A 23,414-nucleotide genomic window follows, 5' to 3' on the forward strand; every position below is an offset into this window, starting at 1 on the left:
CACACACACACACACAATTCCACTACATGGAATTCATCATGTATACTATCTCCAGAGAGCCTGGAAAAGGCATGTCATTTGTCAAAGAATAACTTATTTATTTTAAGTCCGTGACATGACGTTTAATAAATACGAGTCGGGACAGCCTCGCTGCCATCTTCATTAGTTCCTCGTTCCTTTCTCACCGTTAAGACACTAAAATACGTTTTTCCTAGAAAACCGTTCAACCTTTTAAGGGTCTTGTACGGGTCATCCGGAGTAATGCTCCCCAGTCCCCAGCTGCCCTCTTTAACGAACATCAATCTCAACGTTGTTCATCATCATTTAAGAGCTTATAATCGGAAGCAGACTCAAAATAAAATAATTCCCACTTTAGGTACGGTAGCCTACATGGCTCTTAGCCAGATTTATAGTTTCCTGGTCTGTAGGTGTGATTAGACTTCGGACTCAAGCCCCTTAACACAGCTAACAGTGGGGAGACTGACCAGTGTTGCCACGTCTGCTTCTTATATGCGACTTTGGGCTTGCTTGCTTTTCTGTAAAGTCGCTTGTAAATATTGGTACAGTAGTTGTGTGGGTTGCAGTTTTTTGGGGGGGTTTGTTTCTAATGTGTGGTTGCTTATTTTGGCCTTGCTTCCTAATTAAACCAGTGGTTCTCAAACATGTGTATTTTTTCAAGATTATGTTTAGCCTAGTAGGCTATAGAGCGTCGCAGTCCCGCCCCCTTTCATGACGACGCCAGGCCCAGGAAATGATTCCCAATGCATTTTCCCCATAGACATTTCAAAAATAATTTATTTAAAGACTGTTATGCCGCGGACAAAGCCAACTCGAGTCGTGACAACTCATGACAACAAACAATATTTTGGACCAAACAAATAATTACAAAGAAGAAAAACAACAAAAAAAGTGTTGTAACCTGCCGTTTTTTCTTCTTTCTAATTATTTGTTCGGCCCAAAAGATTGTGTTTGTTGTCATGATTTGTCACGACAAGAGTTGGCTTTGTCCGTCTTTAAATAAATACTTTCTGAAATGTCTATGAGGAAAATGAACGGAGAATCATTTCCTGGGCCCTGGCAGGGGGCGGGACTGCGACGCTCTATAGCCTATAGGTTTAAAGTGCTCATGTTTTCATAGACATTTTTGCTTATTTCTCTCACAAAAACGGCCATTCATTCAGCTCCTTGTGTTACAACACTCAGCAGGTATCACACAGCCTGCATGGAACCTCTTAAGCTGCTTTTCACAGAGGTATAACAAAACAGCAGTGCACCCCTTGACGAGCTGATGAACCTGTTGCCAGTGGAGCTGCAGGAGGCTTTGGGTTCGTCATCCTTCCTTGTTGTGATTATTAGACCAGAGATGATGTATCTGTTGTTGGAAACGCACTTCAAGATGCTTTGCCCATTACGTGTTCTGTAAAGAAGGGTATCTTTGAAGCACGCACACACACATCTTATAGCTGTCCATTTTGCACACACACACACACACACTCACGCGCAGACACCCATGCACACACTCACAAAAGCATACAAATACAAAGCAGTATATTCCATATTGTACAGGCCTCAGCAAAAAAAGTAATGAAATTGTAATTATTATTACAAAATGTTAGCTTTCTAAGTGTTCTAAATTAATAATTTGCACCTTCTTTTGAATACATTAAAACAACAAAAATATATACTAGTGTATATAAATATCTCGTGTCTGTTGGGCGGAAATCTATGTCCAAAATGTTATATTTCATGATTCAAATAAAAAGAATAGCAAAAGTATCATTATCTACATTACAAGATCTATGAGCTTGCGGATCTGCTATTGTGTGGCGCTGTAAGGGCATTCATTTAGAATATGGAGATAAGAGTTTTCTGCCCGACTATCCATCCCTTGCCAAACTCCAGAACATCTATATTTTCGTTCTGAGGTATTCTATTTATAGTGACTCATAGGAATAGACTATGTGATAACCAGGTATAGTCTGGTGACCACCAGAGAGACGGGTGACAGCCGGAATGTAGACCCCACCCCGGGAGCAGTATGGGTTAGCGCCCAAGCCTGCATCCTCCGTGAGGAGGAAGCCCAAAAATATATGGAGATCTAAGGGTGGCAGCGGCGGTGTGTCTTGAATGTACAGGGTTTGATTATTTCGATGAAGGCCAGGTAGGGCCTTAATTTTCGGGCCTGTTGAGAACACTAGTTTTCGCCGGCTGCCAGGCGCGGCTGCACTAATTGTCTCCCTTTTGACTTTGTATCAGTCAAAAGGGAGACATCAAAGAGGTGTTGAAGGATCAACATATGGAATGTCAGAACAGGTCAGCTCCATATATGGAGATCTAAGGGTTTGAGGTTGGAGGTCAGATGAAGAGTTGCTGGCCGGCTCCATATATGCAGATCTCGGTGATGATCCTGCAGTCTTCTCCATGTATGGCTATATATCCAAGGTATGATGAGGCCAGTGTCGTGATCTTCATTATGGAGACGGCCATATATGGAGCGTGTCACAAGGCGCGATGGACTGACAATCATATATGGAGGTGTGACGGATCGACAGACGGACGGACAGACTTTGCAGGTTTTCATAGTAATCTGCGTCTGCGACCTATACAGTCGCAATCATGTATACATTTCGGCCATTTGAAAATAGCTGATCTACAAGCATTGTGGGGCTTGTAGATCTGCTATTTTCAAAAGGTTCTTAGACATTTCATACATTTACAAACTTGAGAAACGGGACCTTCTGCATAATGAGCACTTCCTACATTCGGTACTTGATACCAATACTTTTGTACTTTTACTCAAGTCAATTTATAATGCCGGACTTTTACTGGCAACAGACAATTTCCACATTGCAGTATTGATACTTTTACTTAAGTAAAAATAATGTGAGTATTTTTTCCACAACTGAAAATCTCTCCCCCTCTAGCCCAGCCAGCCTCGCACAGCCTGGCTTCAATCCATAGCCCTGCCTGTTGCCTCGCTGCCTGTCCTCCCTGGTTCTCTCCTGCCCCCTAAAGCACAGAGCCAGTAGAAGCCTTGAATAGAAGATTAGAAGCAACTGCACTATTCCAAGCATTGATTGATTGATTGATTGATTGATTGATTGATTGATTGATTGATTGATTCCTTTATTAAAGTATAGGTACAGTTATACGATTGGACTTTGACTGTTTGTTTACTTTTGGACTTATTAGGCCTATGTTTCTGTTGCTCCTGCCTCCTTTACAGAAAGAAATCAGACCCATGTGAAGTGATGGGCGCTCTTATCATCGTACATCACCATGACGTAAAATGCTCAGACACTATGATGTAAAATTCTCCATTCATTGTCAATAGGAATTTAATGTTTGTGTAGGACAAAGTTTGTGGACAGACACCAGAAGCTGGATCAAACTGTGGGGGGTCATTTATTTTGGCAAGCTAGAAGACTTGTCTATGGGTCCAGTTGCAAATTGCAGGCAGGGGCTCTTGCCTCTTTTACAGTATGGCGGTTTTGGCTGCAGTCCCCTTTGAAAGAGGGTAGGGTGAGTCACACCTTTTGATGGCTGGTGTATAGGGCATTCCACATTTGGTGGCATAATAATTAATAATTCATTAATTCATCCTCATCATTTGTGCCGAATCTGGGGGAATGGGATGAATGGAGCTCCCTTTGGTGTTGTGCCTGTGGGCACTGCATCGCCTGCACTTAAACTTGTATAAAGTGACTGACGCGACGCCAAGGAGAACTGACCTGACCTTTGTGTATGTAGGCTGCGCAACCTTTCAGTTTCAAAGCAACATGAGAAGAATTGCATTAACTGTGCTATATGATGTGTACTGTATACTGTGTGATACAGTAACTGTTGATCTTTTTAGTTTTTTGGAGGGAGAAATCCTCCCCACACCAATCAAATATTCACATGTCGTTGGTTTGCTGGTGAGCTTCTGTGAACCCTCTCAATTCACATGCATTCCTCTCCCAATGGGAGCTGTCACTTTGCATGGACATTGTCCCCCGCGCGCGCACATGTGAATTGTGTGTGTGTGTGTGTGTGTGTGTGTGTGTGTGTGTGTGTGTGTGTGTGTGTGTGTGTGTGTGTGTGTGTGTGTGTGTGTGTGTGTGTGCGTGCATGGCTATAGGGAGAAGCGTCTAATGTCCACTCTGGGCTACTTCTCCCCCGTGTTGTGAATGGCGAAGGACAATGCCAACCCCCCGGTGGCTCCCTCTTGTCCATGACCTGCCCAGGGTCTGATTTGCCTTGGCAAGGGGGGGGGGGGGGGGGGGGGGCAGAGAGAGACCCCCAAAACAAAGCTTGAAGACGTCTCCAACTGAAGGATGTGGGTGGTGGGGGGGGTGGGGGGTTCAAAGGTCAGCCATAATGCCCCGCTAACGGCCTGGGTCTCTAGTTTCGGGGATTGAGAGTGGGGAAAGAAGGGACACAGAGGCGCAGAGACAATGGGATAAAAGGGGAAACTCTGAAGCCATTAAATTCTGAGGAAGTGATGGCCGTGAATGATGACAGAGAGTGAATAGGGGACCCTTGAGGTGGGGAGGTGCGGCTCCATTAATGACCGTGTATGCTCCATTATAGCGCAGCCCTGGGAGGTGCTGATGAGGTGGTGCGTTTCTTCTCATTAGGCCTCTCGTCCACCAACGCGGGAGCGAGAGATCGAGGAGACAATTCCCGAAGAGCTGGGACACTGCATGTGGAGGAGTCCCAGTCAACCCTCTCTATCGAAGCTCCCTGCTGGGAGAGGCTCGGCAGCGTGAGGGGGGGACAACGTGACACGGCCGTGGCGGGGGCCCCTCGGAAAGATGCATGTGTGACGAGTCAAATTACTGTTTGCGTAATGTCAAGCCTTTCATGGCTTCCCCCTGAGGGACACTCTGATTGATGGACTTTCCCTTTGCCATGGGTGTCCGACAGGATGTGTTTCATCACCCTTTTTAGTGGCTCCAGTGTGTGTGTGTGTGTGTGTGTGTGTGTGTGTGTGTGTGTGTGTGTGTGTGTGTGTGTGTGTGTGTGTGTGTGTGTGTGTGTGTGTGTGTGTGTGTGTGTGTGTGTGTGTGTGTGTCTGTGAGAGCGTCCGTTCTCGAGAGATAATGGATGCACTTCAGAGCCGTATTGCCAGGTTTTGAGAGGGAAACAAGCAATCCGGTATATGAAAACATGCCCCAAAGAAGGGACTATAAGCACGTTAAATCACAAAATGATCTACTGTTTTCAAAAAAGAATCTTGGAAACATAAAAGAATATTTTTGACACAAATCTGGTATGGGGGTCCCTGGCACAACTTATTTTAGATGTAGGGTCCTTGGATAAATACATTAATCTGGGGGTCCTTGACATGAAAATGTGTGAAAACCACTGGTTTAAACGGCATTAGGAAGCAAGCCCAAATAATCAACTACACTTTAGAAACTAGCCTAAAGAACCGCAACCCGCAACTATACCAATACACGCAACTTCACAGAAAAATAAGCCAAAAATTGCTTATAATAAGCATACATGGCAACACTGCTTCAGAGTGATGTTGATGGTTCCCCTGTCTCTTCCTCTTCCTCTGTTAAGAACCCTGTCATGCTTTATAAAGCAAATGTACCGCAAGTTCTCCAAACTAATATTTCCTGCCCATTACAGTAGGCCTACTACTATATGTTCACATGTCAGTGTAAGCCTATACCCAGAAGATACGATTTATGTTATAACATTCAGACATTTTTGATATTTTTCAAATATATAAAAAAATATCAGATGTACAAGCTCGCAGCATGGCACAAAGTGACACGCTGTGAGCTTGTAGATCTGCTATTTTTGAATAGCCAACATACAAATGGATGAAGTGGTTAATGAGTGTTATTGTAAGTTAACTACTTTTGGAACCGTCCCCCCCCCCCCCCCCCCCCCCCCCTCAGACTTTTAAATATTTTGAAATACTGCTTGCATATCAATACTCCAGGGATGCATGAGAATGTCATGCATTGTTTGGCGTGGAGAGGTGTAGCTGTATCGAACAGTGGTTCTCAAAGTGAGGTCCGGGGAAAGTTACGTGCAGCTTTAAATGGCCATTTCATCACTAACTGCAATCACTCAATGTTAAAGGACCACTTCACCACTTTTCAACATTCTCTTCATATAATTGGTCCTCACTAATGTTCATGATAAAACACCAACATTTTTTCCTACTCAGTCTGTGTCTCATAGGAGGGCTTTGGGCAGTTCGGACACCTGTCCACCAGTGACAACATCATTAGGCAGATTTTATTTTAAACAAGATTTGTTTTAAAATATATCGTGAGAACGATGGCTTCAACTTTTGCATTGCAACTTTTCAGGAAAAGAAAGCCTGCCGTTTCTATTAGCTTGGATTCACCATCGATGATGTCACTGGTAGTAGGAAAAAAGTGGTGGCATTTTATCACATTAGTTAGGACCAAGTATAGGAAGAGAAGCTGAAAAGTGGTGAAGTGGTCCTTTAATAGTATGTGTATATTACAGTAGCACAATTTGAAATTTGCCAGAAAAATAATGAAGTCTGTGTGTTTGACCAGGGTTTGACTGGATTGTTGAATTCCTACAATGACCATAATGCTTTGGTGCACTTGTGGTTGAGAGACACGTAGTCCAGGAAGGAAGTGAGACCACATTTTCATAACAAATTTTGGTCATAAAATCTCCAGAAAAGTGTTTCTTGTGTCCTAAACATCATTAAAATAAGATCTGCAAAAGGGGTGAAGTGGCCCTTTAAGCCTGCTGACTGAGCACCACACAACATGTTGTATAATTACAATTGCATTTCTGAAAAAAACAAAAACAATTGTAACAAAGCAAGCCTGAAGTTACGACACATCGGCCAGCATTATCGCTATATAGGCTATACCAAATATGACTCTGTGAATTATTGGCAGGCTCAGCTGGTTTCCCCCCACAGATTCAGGGTAGAAAGCGAGAGCACGTCTAGACTGTAATTACGTTAGACCCAAATAGCCCGTTTCAAAGAAGCCGGCCACATGTTCCTCAGAGCTTTAAAGCAACGCTCCACAGCTGGCTGGGTCTTCTTCAAACTGTGTACTGTGAAGAAGAAGCCCCCGAACGGGGGGGGAAGCTCAACTTTTTTTTTCTTTTTCTCTCTCCACACAGGAGAATGCATCGGTACAGCCAAAAATAGCCATTCCACACTGTGAGGAATTGCTTGCAGGATGATATTCTATATAGCACACATCCTTCCAGCTCCAGAGCTGCACGTGGGCTGGCCCAAATGTTTGAGGACAAACTCAGACCAGAGGCAAAGGAAGGAATGCAGCTACTGGCGGCGAGCGAGTGCAAAGTTAGAACCTGCTCCCTAAATGGACCCGCGGGGTCAAGAAAACAACCAAGTACAGTCAGTACACTACGAGGCTCCATAGATGGTGGTGCGGTGCAGTGGTGGGAAATGTACTCAAATGTTTTACTTAAAGCTGTAGGAAAGATTTGCCATTAATATAGTGGTTGCAAAGGTATTAATTGATTGCCTGAGTCCCGTGGTGAGAGTTATGGTCTGGTTTAGGTGAATATTAAGTAGTTCCGGTCACTTGGTGGGGGTCTGGGGGCCACACACAAAAAATAAATGAAGCCACAAAACAAAGTAATTTGTATTGTTACTATTTCTACCATGGACCTTCGTTCAACTTTGACCCCTCTCTCATGGAACTATGGTTTTGTGCTGCTGCTGGCGTAGTGATCGGATCGATACCGGAACTACTTTAAGTAGTTCCGGTCAGTTGGTGGGCCGGGGTCTGGGGGAATATTAATAATATTCACCGAAACCAGACGAGAACTACCACCAGGGGACTCAGGCAATGGCCAAAGTATTTCCTACAGCTTTAAGAGTAAATGTCCGGAATTCAAAATGTACTTGAGTAAAAGTAGAAAAGTATTGGCATCGAAATATACTTGAAGTGCCAAAAGTAAAAGTAGTCATTGTGCAGAATGTCCCTTTCCACAAGTTTGTATCATCATGCATCATAATCATTTGAAAATAGCAGATCTAAAAGCTCACCAATGCTTGTAGATCGGCTATTTTCAAATGGCTGAAATGTCTATAAGGTTGAAGACGTTAATCCGTTTTGTTGTTATAATAATCAAAATCTACAAAGTGACTAGTAACTAAAGTAACTAAGTTTTCAAATAATTGTACTGGAGTAAAAGTATATTGCATCCAAGATATAGTGGAGTAGAAGTATTGGAAATTGGAAATACTCAATTTAGAAGAAGAAGAATGCTGCTCAATTGTAAGGTCACTCAAGAGTGCTTCACACTTGATTGTCTTTCTGTGTGTCTCTGTATGCTACTGTAGCAGAGTGGCTCAGAGCCTCTGCCTGATGGCCTCAATAGTCTAATATCTCCCCTGGTCCATAGGGATGTCACTTTGGTCTAGTGGTTAAGATGTTGGACTTTCACGCGGGAGACCCGAGTTCGAATCCCGGGCGTTACACTACGTGGTGAAAATGATGGCAAAGCACTTTATACTGCATTGTATCCAATGTGTCCAATCTGTGGCAATTAACACAATGAATATGCTAATGTTTTTTCTTCCTCCAGCGTGTGTTCAGGAGAGGGTTCTAGTGAGACCAGGGAAAGGCGCTGTCGTCTCCATTGACATTATAGGATTTATCTGATCAAAGCGAAATGTACTAAACCCCTGAACAAGGGATGGAGCTCATGGTTTATGGGTGGAGATCGCTTTTGCTGACTGCGTCAAACAGACAGCGATGGGATGGAAACTAGAGGCTCCACTGTGCTGTGTTAACTGGCAATAAGCATGCTAATATGCTAATGTTAATATGATAATCAGCCTGTCCCTGGCAGCGTGGGGATTATTTAGCCCTGCCAGCGTGTGTACTTAAACACCCAGGTCATGTTTTCAGCATCTCTGGAATCAGCACAGATGATTAGCGTGAGGATCAAGCTTAAGTCTCATTGATTGACACTAGATGATGGAATGAATCCAGTAATAAGATCAGTGAATATATAGCCTACATATGCCCTACGACATTGATCATCATGCCAATGCAGATCTGTGCTCTCTGTAGTGTGTTATTTCCCACAGTGATTAAGGCAACAGCTTTGATCACTGTGATTTATAGTAGACCTATAGTATGTTTTGAGGGCTTGGGCATTATATAGATTTGAATGCAGTCATATTGAAAGAAGAAAAGAAAAAAAGAATAAACATCTTTGGGATAACCCCTTCTCATGGCAAAAGAAACTTCCCCCCTTGGCCTGCTTGCTGTTATTGAAATTTCAACAGTGGTGGAAAGTAACTATGTATTTAAGTAGTGTAATGATTACCGGTAAGTACAATTTTGAGGTGCTTTTATACTTTTATACTTTTTATACTTTTACTTAAAGTGAAGAAATGTAGGCCTAGTACTTTTTCCACCACTGAATTTCAATTCAGTTCAATTCATGTCATTGCAGGTGCATGGATTCAGAGTGTAAAAGCACCAAAAGTAAAGCAATTAAGGTACAATAACATTTCAATTTCAACCTATAATATTAAAAGGTCTCTGTCCAGTTACTTTTCGGGGTTAAAATTCAAAAATAGCGAAATTAGCAGATCTACAAGTTCGAAACACGTTGCTTGTAGTATATCTGCAACTTTGGGGCTTTTGTGTGACACTGTATGAATGAATGATCAAAGCAGGGTGTTAATTTATTAGAACCCCCCCACAAAAAACGTAAAATAATGGAGATAGGAGGTTTCTGCCCGACAACAACAATTTATAATTACATAACTTGTATAACAAGGCAAAAGGATTTGCATTCTAACATGCCTTTAATGGCCTTTGTTTGTTAATTAAACTGTGAATTGGCTTTTGTGTCCGATGCACTGTGGCATATATAATTTAATTTTCCATCCATAACAACCCCCACCCCCAACCCCCTCCCCTCCCATGGCTGGTGTGGTGTCATGGGCTCTGGTATGGGGGTGAAATAGGCTACTCCTGGGTTGTGCTGTAATTAAACTGGACTGACGGACAATTACTTTGGAACTAATTTCCAGGCTGGCACTGGTGTTCTGGTCACCTCTGAACCAGAGGGCATGGCACTACCCTACACCATAAAAATCCAGAGTGTCCCTTTTAACCTATGAAGACTTGCAGGCCGATTCTACAAAATGTCTTTGTAAAGCCTAACGGTTTTCTGAAATATAAATATCAGTGGTGCTCAAGGATCCCCAAAATTGCATTTGGCAGCGAACTTCATGTTCCAGGGACCTCCAGAAGCAAATATTTGAGTTCAAAATGTTCACTTTAAATAATATCTCTGCTGTCGGGCAGAAACCAACTAACTCCAAAATGTAATTTTTTCAGGAAATGAAAAAATAATATTTTTTTTAGAAAATGAAGATAACAAAAAACAAAGCAATACTGCCTCATCAAAGTTGCTATTGTAACTTTATATAATTATTGTCAATTACTTGCATGAGAGGGGGAGAAGTGGTGGAGTTTTGAGGGTCCAATGGAGTTAGCTGGTTTTTAATACTTTGCATTGGTTCCATTTGTTTTCAACCAACACACAGACTTTGGTTGACACTTTCCTGGTCTTAACGTGTTAACTGTGGGATGGACCCCAAAAGGTTCATTTGTACACGAGAGTTGAATGGACACTCTGGATTTGACAGTGTGTAAACAGGGTCTACCCATATGTATAAGAGGCTGGGGGTCAGGCGCACGGACGGACAATGGGAGCAAGGAGGTCACCCGTGACTTTCACATGTCTTTTATTTCTACATGACATGACCTGACACACGTTGTGTTGTGTGCACCAATTAGACTACGTTTTCAAATGGATATTTCTTTTTTTTTTAAAAGATGCACGTGCGCGATGCACTCAAAAAGGACGAATAACCACCGCAATCTACAATGGAACAACTGAATATATTCTGTCTTTAATGAACACAATTATACATATATTATTTTATATAATATATAAAGCGATACACACATTTTGAAATTGTTCTTCTGTTGGCCACTTGTTGAGCAAATATTAATGAGAAGGTATTTAACATGAGTTACTTTTTTTTAAACTAAAATGATGGATGTGCTGACCTATTAAAATATTCTCATTGTTTTGTCTGCTTCATATCAGCCATGCATGTCATTACCTATAGAGAGAATGAGACTATAGTCTTGTTTTGTTGTCATCATCCAATAGATCTAATCTCAAGTAGGGTAATCGTTTTTGTCTGATTACACACAGAAGTATTACAGATTATACACACACACACACACACACACACACACACACACACCACGTGTGTGTGTGTGTGTGTGTGTGTGTGTGTGTGTGTGTGTGTGTGTGTGTGTGTGTGTGTGTGTGTGTGTGTGTGTGTGTGTGTGTGTGTGTGTGTCATTAAATATATTCATGTCTCTGGTCACATGTAGTGAAAGCCTTATTAGTGATGCATGAGACCATATCAAATTAGCGCTAAAGAAGATGATGCCCACTTTTGAGTGCATCATCTTCTTAAGGGATTCTTTAGCAAAATGATCTCAGCGACCGGTCGATGACGGTGAGGAATCCCAGACGACGCATGTCACGCATCCCTTCCTTTCATCCACTGATACCCTTTTATCTGACACAAAGAATGTTTTTTCAGTCTATTGAATTCACATGTAAATATGTACACATGTGTGTGTGTGTGCATGTTCCTCCGATGTTTCTGTGTTTACGGTCAGAGCACACGCACAAAAGCGGGTCGTCTGGAAACTAAACAAGCATTGAATAGCAATCATGGCAATCGGGTTGCCTTGAAGCAGCATGTCATTAAACAGGCCTCTGCAAAGACACGTTGAATTACAAAACAGATGGCAAGCATTTGTTGTCGGAGCCTCGAGAATTTACAACATGTGAGACTATTTTGGAATTTGATTTACTCTAATCACATATTATTCATTTTTTATTTTTTTATTAACCCTAACCCTATTAATTTATTTTTTATGGGAGGGCGTGTTACGGCCCTATGTGGCCTTAGTGTTGTTGTGGTTTGTGTTTAATCCACTGTCAGTGTTTTTCAGTGCTGTATGGTGATTGGAGGGTGGATTGGAAGAGTGGCTTGGTGTCTGGAGACACCTGGGCCTCATTTTCAATCAGCCAGCCACCAGTATAAAAGCCTTGGAGAAGCTCCTCATCAGCCTCTTGCGATCCGTTACCTGTGCTGCTGAACTCAGTCTGTAGCTAGTGTAGTGTCTGTAGGCTGTGTGCCTTACCTGCTTAGGTTTCTTTATTTACTGTGTGTTTAAAGAACAGACCAACCTAGCAATCGTTGTACTCAAACCTGTGTCAAAGTATCCCAAACCCTTTTCCTGTGTCACGAGAAGGGAAGCTGTATGGTAAGGGTGTGCTGCTATTTTATTTTGTTGCCCCAGTTTTGGCCCATTGTTTCTGTTTAGTCAGGGAGCCTAGATTGTAATTTTCTTTTTGGTGTAGTTTAGGATTGTTTATTTTCTAGGTAGGGTTGAGGGGGGTTTTGTTTGTTATTTTAGCATTGGCCACCTGACTATACACACACACACACACACACACACACACACACACACACACGCTTGCCCTATCTTCTATCTACTGTGAAATTATTTTCTCAATAAATGTACACATTTTTGCCTGAACTGGTTTGTGATCCTTGCCACACATATATTACTCCTTTGGAGCCAAGACCCCATATAGGGTCGTAATAGTTGAGGAAAGAATAACAATTCTTTGCAACTATTGGGTTTCCGACGTGTTGATAAGGCGATATGGACGGCAAGCGACGGGAGCTTCTCGTCGGGAGTCGGACTGCCGACAAGCTTCCAACGCTTTCAAACTGGCCGACAGCCGACCGTTGGTGCAATGTGGAGGTAGCTTTAGGGACATTTCACATGTTTTATAGGCATTTAGCTGATGATCGGAATTACGTGACAATGGATTTGTATAGGAAGGGGCCGTGTATGATAACATTTATATCAAATATCTATAAATACTGAATGGAGCAACATAAAAACTGTCTGGGGTGTTCACAAAAGATATAGAAAGAGTAGATGATAAAATTACCCAATCCCTTTTTTTTTTAAAGTTAAGAGGATGGGTAGGAAAAAAATAAATAATATATATATATATATATATATATATATATATATATAGTACCTACATACTCTAAATGCTGGTTTGCTAGGGCAGTTACGTGAGTTTTACACTATGGGCTACAGGGCGAGGCCAGTGGTTCACACACTCACAACTTGAGTTGTCCACGGTCAGGGGACCTTAGTATAATTGCCTTATTTGAATCTGAATCCAACATATAAAAAACATATTTGTGATTTTTGTTCGTTTAATTTGATTCCAGCAAACAAATTTGCTAGTTTTTCCTTTTTTTGTTCAGAATTGAAAAATGGGAAAATGTAACCGAAAAATCACAAAAATGGTGGTGCCTTAGTATAATTCTGTTTGAGTCCAGCAAATAGAAATTTTCTATTTTTTCCTTTTTTTTGTTCAGAATTGAAAAATGGGAAAACGCTAAACGAAAAATCACAAACTGGTCAAGGGACCTTAGTATAAGTATATTTGTTCAATTTAATCCAGCAAAAAGAAATTTGCTATTTTTTTCATTTTTTTGTTCAGAATTGAAAAAATGGGAAAACACTAACCGAAAAATCACAAAAATGGTGGTGCCTTAGTATAATTCTGTTTGAGTCCAGCAAACAAAAAATCCTATTTTTTTCCTTTTTTTGTTCAGAATTGAAAAATGTGAAAACTCGAAGCCAAAACCCAGCTTTTAAAAGCTGCGTCAAAGTTGAGTTTTCAGGAGAAAAAAAGCACGCAAAAAAAAGCTGTTCATTCAAAGCTTCAAAACGAAAAAGCTGGTATACATAGAGATAACATGGGAGCACGAAGCAAGAAGCTGCTTCTAGCTTCCTTGGTGTTAACGCGGCTGATTATGCCTTTGGTTTTTTTGCACTACTGATTGTTACCCGTTTCCTTTCTTGTCAGTTAAAATCATCATTCATCATCACTTCCATCTTGTCCATCACCTAACCCTAACCCTAGTTGTCTGGTACCAGATTGGTTACCATATGGTACCAGAACAAAACAAACAAAAAAGCAGTGTGAATTGTCTGGAACCAGTGGCGCAGTGTGTTAGAACGCTGCCACATGATCGGGAGATGGTGAGTTCAAACCCCACTCAAGTCTTTACTTTCAAGACCAATTTCAGAAGAAGAAAAGCAACAAAAAAGCAGTGTGAATTTTCTGGAACCAGTGGCGAAGTGTTAGAAGACTCCCACATGATCGGGAGATGGTGAGTTCAAACCCCATTCAAGTCTTTACCTTCAAGACCGATTTCAGAAGAAGAAAACCAACAAAAAAGCAGTATGAATTGTCTGGTACCAGTGGTGCAGTGTGTTAGACCGCTCCCACATGATCGGGAGATGGTGAGTTCAAACCCCACTCAAGTCTTTACTTTCAAGACCGATTTCAGAAGAAGAAAACCAACGACCTATCAACCAACACATTCAAAGGCATATCAATCCCATTAATCCATTTTCTTATCAAGTTGAAGGAATCCCGAATTTTGTTGAGGGTGGGTTGGGTGTTTCACGGTTTCTCATCAACTCCATGTTAAATCACCCAATTACCCCCCAACGGACACTAGCCCTAGCCCTAACCCTAACCCTAACCCCAACCCTAGTTGTCTGGTACCAGATTGGTTACCAAATGGTACCAGAACAAAACAAACAAAAAAGCGCTGTGGACTGTCTGGAACCAGTGGCTCAGTGTGTTAGGACGCTGCCACATGATCGGGAGATGGTGAGTTCAAACCCCACTCAAGTCTTTACTTTCAAGACCGATTTCAGGAGATGAAAACAAACAAAAAAGCAGTTGAATTGTCTGGACCCAGTGGGACAGTGTGTTAGGACGCTGCCACATAATCGGGAGATGGTGAGTTCAAACCCCACTCAAGTCTTTACTTTCAAGACCGATTTCAGAAGAAGAAAACCAACGACCTATCAACCAACACATTCAAAGGCATATCAAGCCCATTAATCCATTTTCTTATCAAGTTGAAGGAATCCCGAATTTTGTTGAGGGTGGGTTGGGTGTTTCACGGTTTCTCATCAACTCCATGTTAAATCACCCAATTACCCCCCAACGGACACTAGCCCTAGCCCTAACCCTAACCCTAACCCTAACCCTAACCCTAACCCTAACCCCAACCCTAGTTGTCTGGTACCAGATTGGTTACCAAATGGTACCAGAACAAAACAAACAAAAAAACACTGTTGACTGTCTGGAACCAGTGGCTCAGTGTGTTAGGACGCTGCCACATGATCGGGAGATGGTGAGTTCAAACCCCACTCAAGTCTTTACTTTCAAGACCGATTTCAGGAGAAGAAAACAAACAAAAAAGCAGTGTGAATTGTCTGGACCCAGTGGGACAGTGTGTTAGGACGCTGCCACATAATCGGGAGATGGTGAGTTCAAACCCCACTCAAGTCTTTACTTTCAAGACCGATTTCAGAAGAAGAAAACCAACAAAAAAGCAGTATGAATTGTCTGGTACCAGTGGTGCAGTGTGTTAGACCGCTCCCACATGATCGGGAGATGGTGAGTTCAAACCCCACTCAAGTCTTTACTTTCAAGACCGATTTCAGAAGAAGAAAACCAACGACCTATCAACCAACACATTCAAAGGCATATCAATCCCATTAATCCATTTTCTTATCAAGTTGAAGGAATCCCGAATTTTGTTGAGGGTGGGTTGGGTGTTTCACGGTTTCTCATCAACTCCATGTTAAATCACCCAATTACCCCCCAACGGACACTAGCCCTAGCCCTAACCCTAACCCTAACCCCAACCCTAGTTGTCTGGTACCAGATTGGTTACCAAATGGTACCAGAACAAAACAAACAAAAAAGCGCTGTGGACTGTCTGGAACCAGTGGCTCAGTGTGTTAGGACGCTGCCACATGATCGGGAGATGGTGAGTTCAAACCCCACTCAAGTCTTTACTTTCAAGACCGATTTCAGGAGATGAAAACAAACAAAAAAGCAGTTGAATTGTCTGGACCCAGTGGGACAGTGTGTTAGGACGCTGCCACATAATCGGGAGATGGTGAGTTCAAACCCCACTCAAGTCTTTACTTTCAAGACCGATTTCAGAAGAAGAAAACCAACGACCTATCAACCAACACATTCAAAGGCATATCAAGCCCATTAATCCATTTTCTTATCAAGTTGAAGGAATCCCGAATTTTGTTGAGGGTGGGTTGGGTGTTTCACGGTTTCTCATCAACTCCATGTTAAATCACCCAATTACCCCCCAACGGACACTAGCCCTAGCCCTAACCCTAACCCTAACCCTAACCCTAACCCTAACCCTAACCCCAACCCTAGTTGTCTGGTACCAGATTGGTTACCAAATGGTACCAGAACAAAACAAACAAAAAAACACTGTTGACTGTCTGGAACCAGTGGCTCAGTGTGTTAGGACGCTGCCACATGATCGGGAGATGGTGAGTTCAAACCCCACTCAAGTCTTTACTTTCAAGACCGATTTCAGGAGAAGAAAACAAACAAAAAAGCAGTGTGAATTGTCTGGACCCAGTGGGACAGTGTGTTAGGACGCTGCCACATAATCGGGAGATGGTGAGTTCAAACCCCACTCAAGTCTTTACTTTCAAGACCGATTTCAGAAGAAGAAAACCAACAAAAAAACAGTGTGAATTGTCTGGACCCAATGGCTCAGTGTGTTAGGACGCTGCCACATGATCGGGAGATGGTGAGTTCAAACCCCACTCAAGTCTTTACTTTCAAGACCGATTTCAGAAGAAGAAAACCAACAAAAAAGCAGTCTGAATTGTCTGGACCCAGTGTGTTAGGACGCTGCCACATGATCGGGAGATTGTGAGTTCAAACCCCACTCAAGTCTTTACTTTCAAGACCGATTTCAGAAGAAGAAAACCAACAAAAAACCAGTGTGAATTGTCTGGACCCAGTGGCTCAGTGTGTTAGGACGCTGCCACATGATCGGGAGATGGTGAGTTCAAACCCCACTCAAGTTCAAACCAAAAAATAAAGGTCCAGGGTGCAATCCCACCCAAGTCTTTACTGTGACACTTTGCTTTCCACACTGACATCAAGTAGCACAGAAAAGCTGTGTTGTAGTAACCAGCAGTTAGCTCAGTGTGATGAGAGGCTGTCCTTGGGAGCCACAGGTCCAGTGTTCAAATCCTACATTAGTCATAACTCTGACACTTTGCTTTGCACACTGATTTCCAGAATGACAACTTTAAAGTAGCCCAGAAATTCACCATCATTGTGTGCCGGTAAGTGGCCCAACGGATAAGTCAGATGATATCCGTAGTATACCTAGTAGAAGTGTGCCGGTTCAAACCCGATATACTCCTAGTAGGCGGTGCTGATTCAAATCACCATCACCTAGAGTAGGTAGGACCGTGTGCCGTTAATTGGCCCGGTGGATAAATCAGATAATATCTGTAGAATACCTAGTGGGATGGTGCTGATTCAAATCACCATCACCTAGAGTAGTTAGGACCGTGTGCCGTTAATTGGCCCGGTGGATAAATCAGATAATATCCGTAGAATACCTAGTAGGATGGTGCTGGTTCAAATCACCATCACCTAGAGTAGGTAGGCGGTCAGGTAAGAGTATGTAGGGGCAGAGTAGGTTGAGGTGTAGATAGGGGGAGAGTAGGCGAGAGTTGGTCAGTTAGGGGGAGGAGTAGGTGAGGGGGGTCAGGTAGGGGGCGATTGGGCGAGGGGGGGGCAGGCGAGGTGGAGAGTTGGTGAGGGGGAGGGCCAGGCAGGGGGAGAGTAGGCGAGGAGGGAGGCCAGGCAGGGGGAGAGTAGGCGAGGAGGGAGGCCAGGCAGGGGGAGAGTAGGTGAGGAGGGAGGCCAGGCAGGGGGAGAGTAGGAGAGAAGGGAGGCCAGGCAGGGGGAGAGTAGGAGAGGAGTGAGGCCAGGCAGGGGGAGAGTAGGCGAGGAGGGAGGCCAGGCAGGGGGAGAGTAGGAGAGGAGTGAGGCCAGGCAGGGGGAGAGTAGGAGAGGAGTGAGGCCAGGCAGGGGGAGAGTAGGAGAGGAGGGAGGCCAGGCAGGGGGAGAGTAGGCGAGGGGGGAGGCCAGGCAGGGGGAGAGTAGGCAACGGGGGAGGCCAGACAGGGGGAGAGTATGAGAGGGGGTGGGCAGGGAGAGATTAGGCAGTGTTGTTATTCCTATTTTTTTTAAATAATTTTCTAAATTTAATTTAGAAAAAAAAGAAAAAACATATTGTTATATAAAAACAAAGAAATTATTTTAAAAAATCATGAAGACCGCCCCCTGCCGCCAACCCCCCTGCCTGGCCTCACCCCTCTCCTACTCTCCCCCTGCCTGGCCTCCCTCCTACTCTCCCCCTGCCTGGCCTACCCCCTCACCTACTCTCCCCCTGCCTGGCCTACCCCCTCACCTACTCTCCCCCTGCCTGGCCTCCCCCCTCTCCTACTCTCACCCTGCCTGGCCTCCCTCCTCACCTACTCTCCCCCTGCCTGGCCTCCCTCCTCGCCTACTCTCCCCCTGCATGGCCTCCCTCCTCGCCTACTCTCCCCCTGCCTGGCGCCCCCCTCGCCAACTCTCCACCTCGCCTGCCCCCCCCCCTCGCCTACTCTCCCCCTGCCATATGGTAACCAATCTGGTACCAGACAACTAGGGTTAGGGTTAGGGTTAGGGTTAGGGTTAGGGTTAGGGTTAGGGCTAGTGTCCGTTGGGGGGTAATTGAGTGATTTAAAATGGAGTTGATGAGAAACCGTGAAACACCCAACCCACCCTCAACAAAATCCGGGATGCCTTCAACTTGATAAGAAAAAGGATTAATGGGATTGATATGCCTTTGAATGTGTTGGTTTTCTTCTTCTGAAATCGGTCTTGAAGGTAAAGACTTGAGTGGGGTTTGAACTAACCATCTCCCGATCATGTGGCAGCGTTTTAACACACTGCGCCACTGGTTCCAGACAATTCACACTGCTTTTTTGTTTGTTTTGTTCTGGTACCATATGGTAACCAATCTGGTACCAGACAACTAGGGTTAGGGTTAAGGTTAGGGCTAGTGTCCGTTGGGGGGTAATTGGGTGATTTAACATGGAGTTGATGAGAAACCGTGAAACACCCAACCCACCCTCAACAAAATCCGGGATGCCTTCAACCTGATAAGAAAACGGACTAATGGGATTGATATGCCTTTGAATGTGTTGGTTGATAGGTTGTTGGTTTTCTTCTTCTGAAATCGGTCTTGAAAGTAATGACTTGAGTGGGGTTTGAACTAAGCATCTCCCGATCATGTGGCAGCGTCCTAACACACTGCGCCATTGGTTCCAGACAATACAAACGGCTTTTTTGTTGGTTTTCTTCTTCTGAAATCGGTCTTGAAAGTAAAGACTTGAGTGGCGTTTGAACTCACCATCTCCCTATCATGTGGGAGCGTTTTAACACACTGCGCCACTGGTTCCAGACAATTCACACTGCTTTTTTGTTGCTTTTCTTCTTCTGAAATCGGTCTTGAAAGTAATGACTTGAGTGGGGTTTGAACTCACCATCTCCCGATCATGTGGCAGCGTTCTAACACACTGCGCCACTGGTTCCAGACAATTCTCACTGCTTTTTTGTTTGTTTTGTTCTGGTACCATATGGTAACCAATCTGGTACCAGACAACTAGGGTTAGGGTTAGGGTTAGGGTTAGGGTTAGGGTTAGGGCTAGTGTCCGTTGGGGGGTAATTGAGTGATTTAACATGGAGTTGATGAGAAACCGTGAAACACCCAACCCACCCTCAACAAAATCCGGGAGGCCTTCAACTTGATAAGAAAACGGATTAATATGCCTTTGAATGTGTTGGTTGATAGGTTGTTGGTTTTCTTCTTCTGAAATCGGTCTTGAAAGTAAAGACTTGAGTGGGGTTTGAACTAACAACCTCCAGATCATGTGGCAGCGTCCTAACACACTGCGCCATTGGTTCCAGACAATTCAACTGCTTTTTTGTTGGTTTTCTTCTTCTGAAATCGGTCTTGAAAGTAAAGAGTTGAGTGGGGTTGGAACTCACCATCTCCCGATCATGTGGGAGCGTTCTAAAACACTGCGCCACTGGTTCCAGACAATTCACACTGCTTTTGTGTTGCTTTTCTTCTTCTGAAATCGGTCTTGAAAGTAAAGACTTGAGTGGGGTTTGAACTCACCATCTCCCGATCATGTGGCATCGTCCTAACACACTGCACCACTGGTTCCAGACAATTCACACTGCTTTTTTGTTTGTTTTGTTCTGGTACCATATGGTAACCAATCTGGTACCAGACAACTAGGATTAGGGTTAGGGTTAGGGTTAGGGTTAGGGCTAGTGTCCGTTGGGGGGTAATTGGGTGATTTAACATGGAGTTGATGAGAAACCGTGAAACACCCAACCCACCCTCAACAAAATTCGGGATTCCTTCAACTTGATAAGAAAATGGATTAATGGGATTGATATGCCTTTGAATGTGTTGGTTGATAGGTTGTTGGTTTTCTTCTTCTGAAATCAGTCTTGAAAGTAAAGACTTGAGTGGGGTTTGAACTCACCATCTCCGGATCATGTGGCAACGTCCTAACACACTGCGCCATTGGTTCCAGACAATTCAACTGCTTTTTTGTTGGTTTTCTTCTTCTGAAATCGGTCTTGAAAGTAAAGACTTGAGTGGGGTTTGAACTAACCATCTCCCGATCATGTGGCAGCGTCCTAACACACTGCGCCATTGGTTCCAGACAATTCAACTGCTTTTTTGTTGGTTTTCTTCTTCTGAAATTGGTCTTGAAAGTAAAGACTTGGGTGGGGTTTGAACTCACCATCTCCCGATCATGTGGGAGCGTTCTAACACACTGCGCCACTGGTTCCAGACAATTCACACTGCTTTTTTTTTGCTTTTCTTCTTCTGAAATCGGTCTTGAAAGTAAAGACTTGAGTGGGGTTTGAACTCACCATCTCCCGATCATGTGGCAGCTTTCTAACACACTGCGCCACTGGTTCCAGACAATTCACACTGCTTTTTTGTTTGTTTTGTTCTGGTACCATATGGTAACCAATCTGGTACCAGACAACTAGGGTTAGGGTTAGGGTTAGGGTTAGGGTTAGGGTTAGGGCTAGTGTCCGTTGGGGGGTAATTGAGTGATTTAACATGGAGTTGATGAGAAACCGTGAAACACCCAACCCACCCTCAACAAAATTTGGGATTCCTTCAACTTGATAAGAAAATGAATTAATGGGATTGATATGCCTTTGAATGTGTTGGTTGATAGGTTGTTGGTTTTCTTCTTCTGAAATCAGTCTTGAAAGTAAAGACTTGAGTGGGGTTTGAACTCACCATCTCCGGATCATGTGGCAACGTCCTAACACACTGCGCCATTGGTTCCAGACAATTCAACTGCTTTTTTGTTGGTTTTCTTCTTCTGAAATCGGTCTTGAAAGTAAAGACTTGAGTGGGGTTTGAACTAACCATCTCCCGATCATGTGGCAGCGTCCTAACACACTGCGCCATTGGTTCCAGACAATTCAACTGCTTTTTTGTTGGTTTTCTTCTTCTGAAATTGGTCTTGAAAGTAAAGACTTGAGTGGGGTTTGAACTCACCATCTCCCGATCATGTGGGAGCGTTCTAACACACTGCGCCACTGGTTCCAGACAATTCACACTGCTTTTTCTTTGCTTTTCTTCTTCTGAAATCGGTCTTGAAAGTAAAGACTTGAGTGGGGTTTGAACTCACCATCTCCCGATCATGTGGCAGCTTTCTAACACACTGCGCCACTGGTTGCAGACAATTCATACTGCTTTTTTGTTTGTTTTGTTCTGGTACCATATGGTAACCAATCTGGTACCAGACAACTAGGGTTAGGGTTAGGGTTAGGGTTAGGGTTAGGGTTAGCTGATGGACAAGATGGAAGTGATGATGAATGATGATTTTAACTGACAAGAAAGGAAACGGGTAACAATCAGTAGTGCAAAAAAACCAAAGGCATAATCAGACTTAAGCCGCGTTAACACCAAGGAAGCTAGAAGCAGCTTCTTGCTTCGAGCGCCCATGTTATCTCTATGTATACCAGCTTTTTTGTTTTGAAGCATGGAATGAACAGCTTTTTTTGCGTGCTTTTTTTCTCCTGAAAACTCAACTTTGACGCAGCTTTTAAAAGCTGGGTTTTGGCTTCGAGTTTTCAAATTTTTTAATTCTGAACAAAAAAAAGGAAAAAAATAGCAAATTTCTGTTTGCTGGACTCAAACAGAATTATACTAAGGCACCACCATTTTTGTGATTTTTTTGGTTAGTGTTTTCCCATTTTTCAATTCTGAACAAAAAAAGGAAAAAATAGAAAATTTCTATTTGCTGGACTCAAACAGAATTATACTAAGGCACCACCATTTTTGTGATTTTTCGGTTACGTTTTCCCATTTTTCAATTCTGAACAAAAAAAGGAAAAACTTGCAAATTTCTGTTTTCTGGAATCAAATTAAACGAACAAAAATCACAAATATGTTTTTTATATGTTGGATTCAGATTCAAATAAGGCAATTATACTAAGGTCCCCTGCATGTCGTTTTTCGTGATTTTGGAGGATTTGAAAAAAGATGAAAATCATGAAAAAACTACATACTATAGTCCATGGTTTCGGACGGCATACTATAGTATGTCATTTTTCATGATTTTGGAGGATTTGAAAAAAGATGAAAATCACGAAAAAACGACATACTCTAGTCCATGGTTTCGGGTGGCATACTATATATAGCATGTCGTTTTTCGTGATTTTGGAGGATTTGAAAAAAAGATGAAAATCATGAAAAAACTACATACTATAGTCCATGGTTTCGGACGGCATACTATAGTATGTCGTTTTTTGTGATTTTGGAGGATTTGAAAAAAAGATGAAAATCACGAAAAAACGGCATACTATAGTCCATGGTTTCGGACGGCATACTATAGCATGTCATTTTTCGTGATTTTGGAGAATTTGAAAAAAAGATGAAAATCACAAAAAAACAACATACTATAGTTCATGGTTTTGGACGGCATACTATAGCATGTCGTTTTTTCATGTTTTTTTTTAAAAATCCTCCAAAATCATGAAAAACGACAGACTATAGTATGTCTTCCGAAACCATGATCTATACAGCATGTCATTTTTTCATGATTTTCATTTTTTTTTTAAATCCTCCAAAACGAAAAAGCGTGACGAAAAAGCTTGACTATATTTCTATATATTTCTATATTTCCATAACTATGAAACATTTCAAAGATTCCTTTTCAGGCAAACATGTCATCGTAAGATGAACCTAAATAGGTTTGAATGGGGTTTCTAGGTGTAAGAATGTAGGACTAGTAGCATGCCAAAGTTTGTGCTATTGCCAT

The sequence above is a fragment of the Electrona antarctica genome (genome assembly GCF_951216825.1).
Source record: "Electrona antarctica genome assembly, chromosome: 20".
NCBI lineage: Eukaryota > Metazoa > Chordata > Actinopteri > Myctophiformes > Myctophidae > Electrona > Electrona antarctica.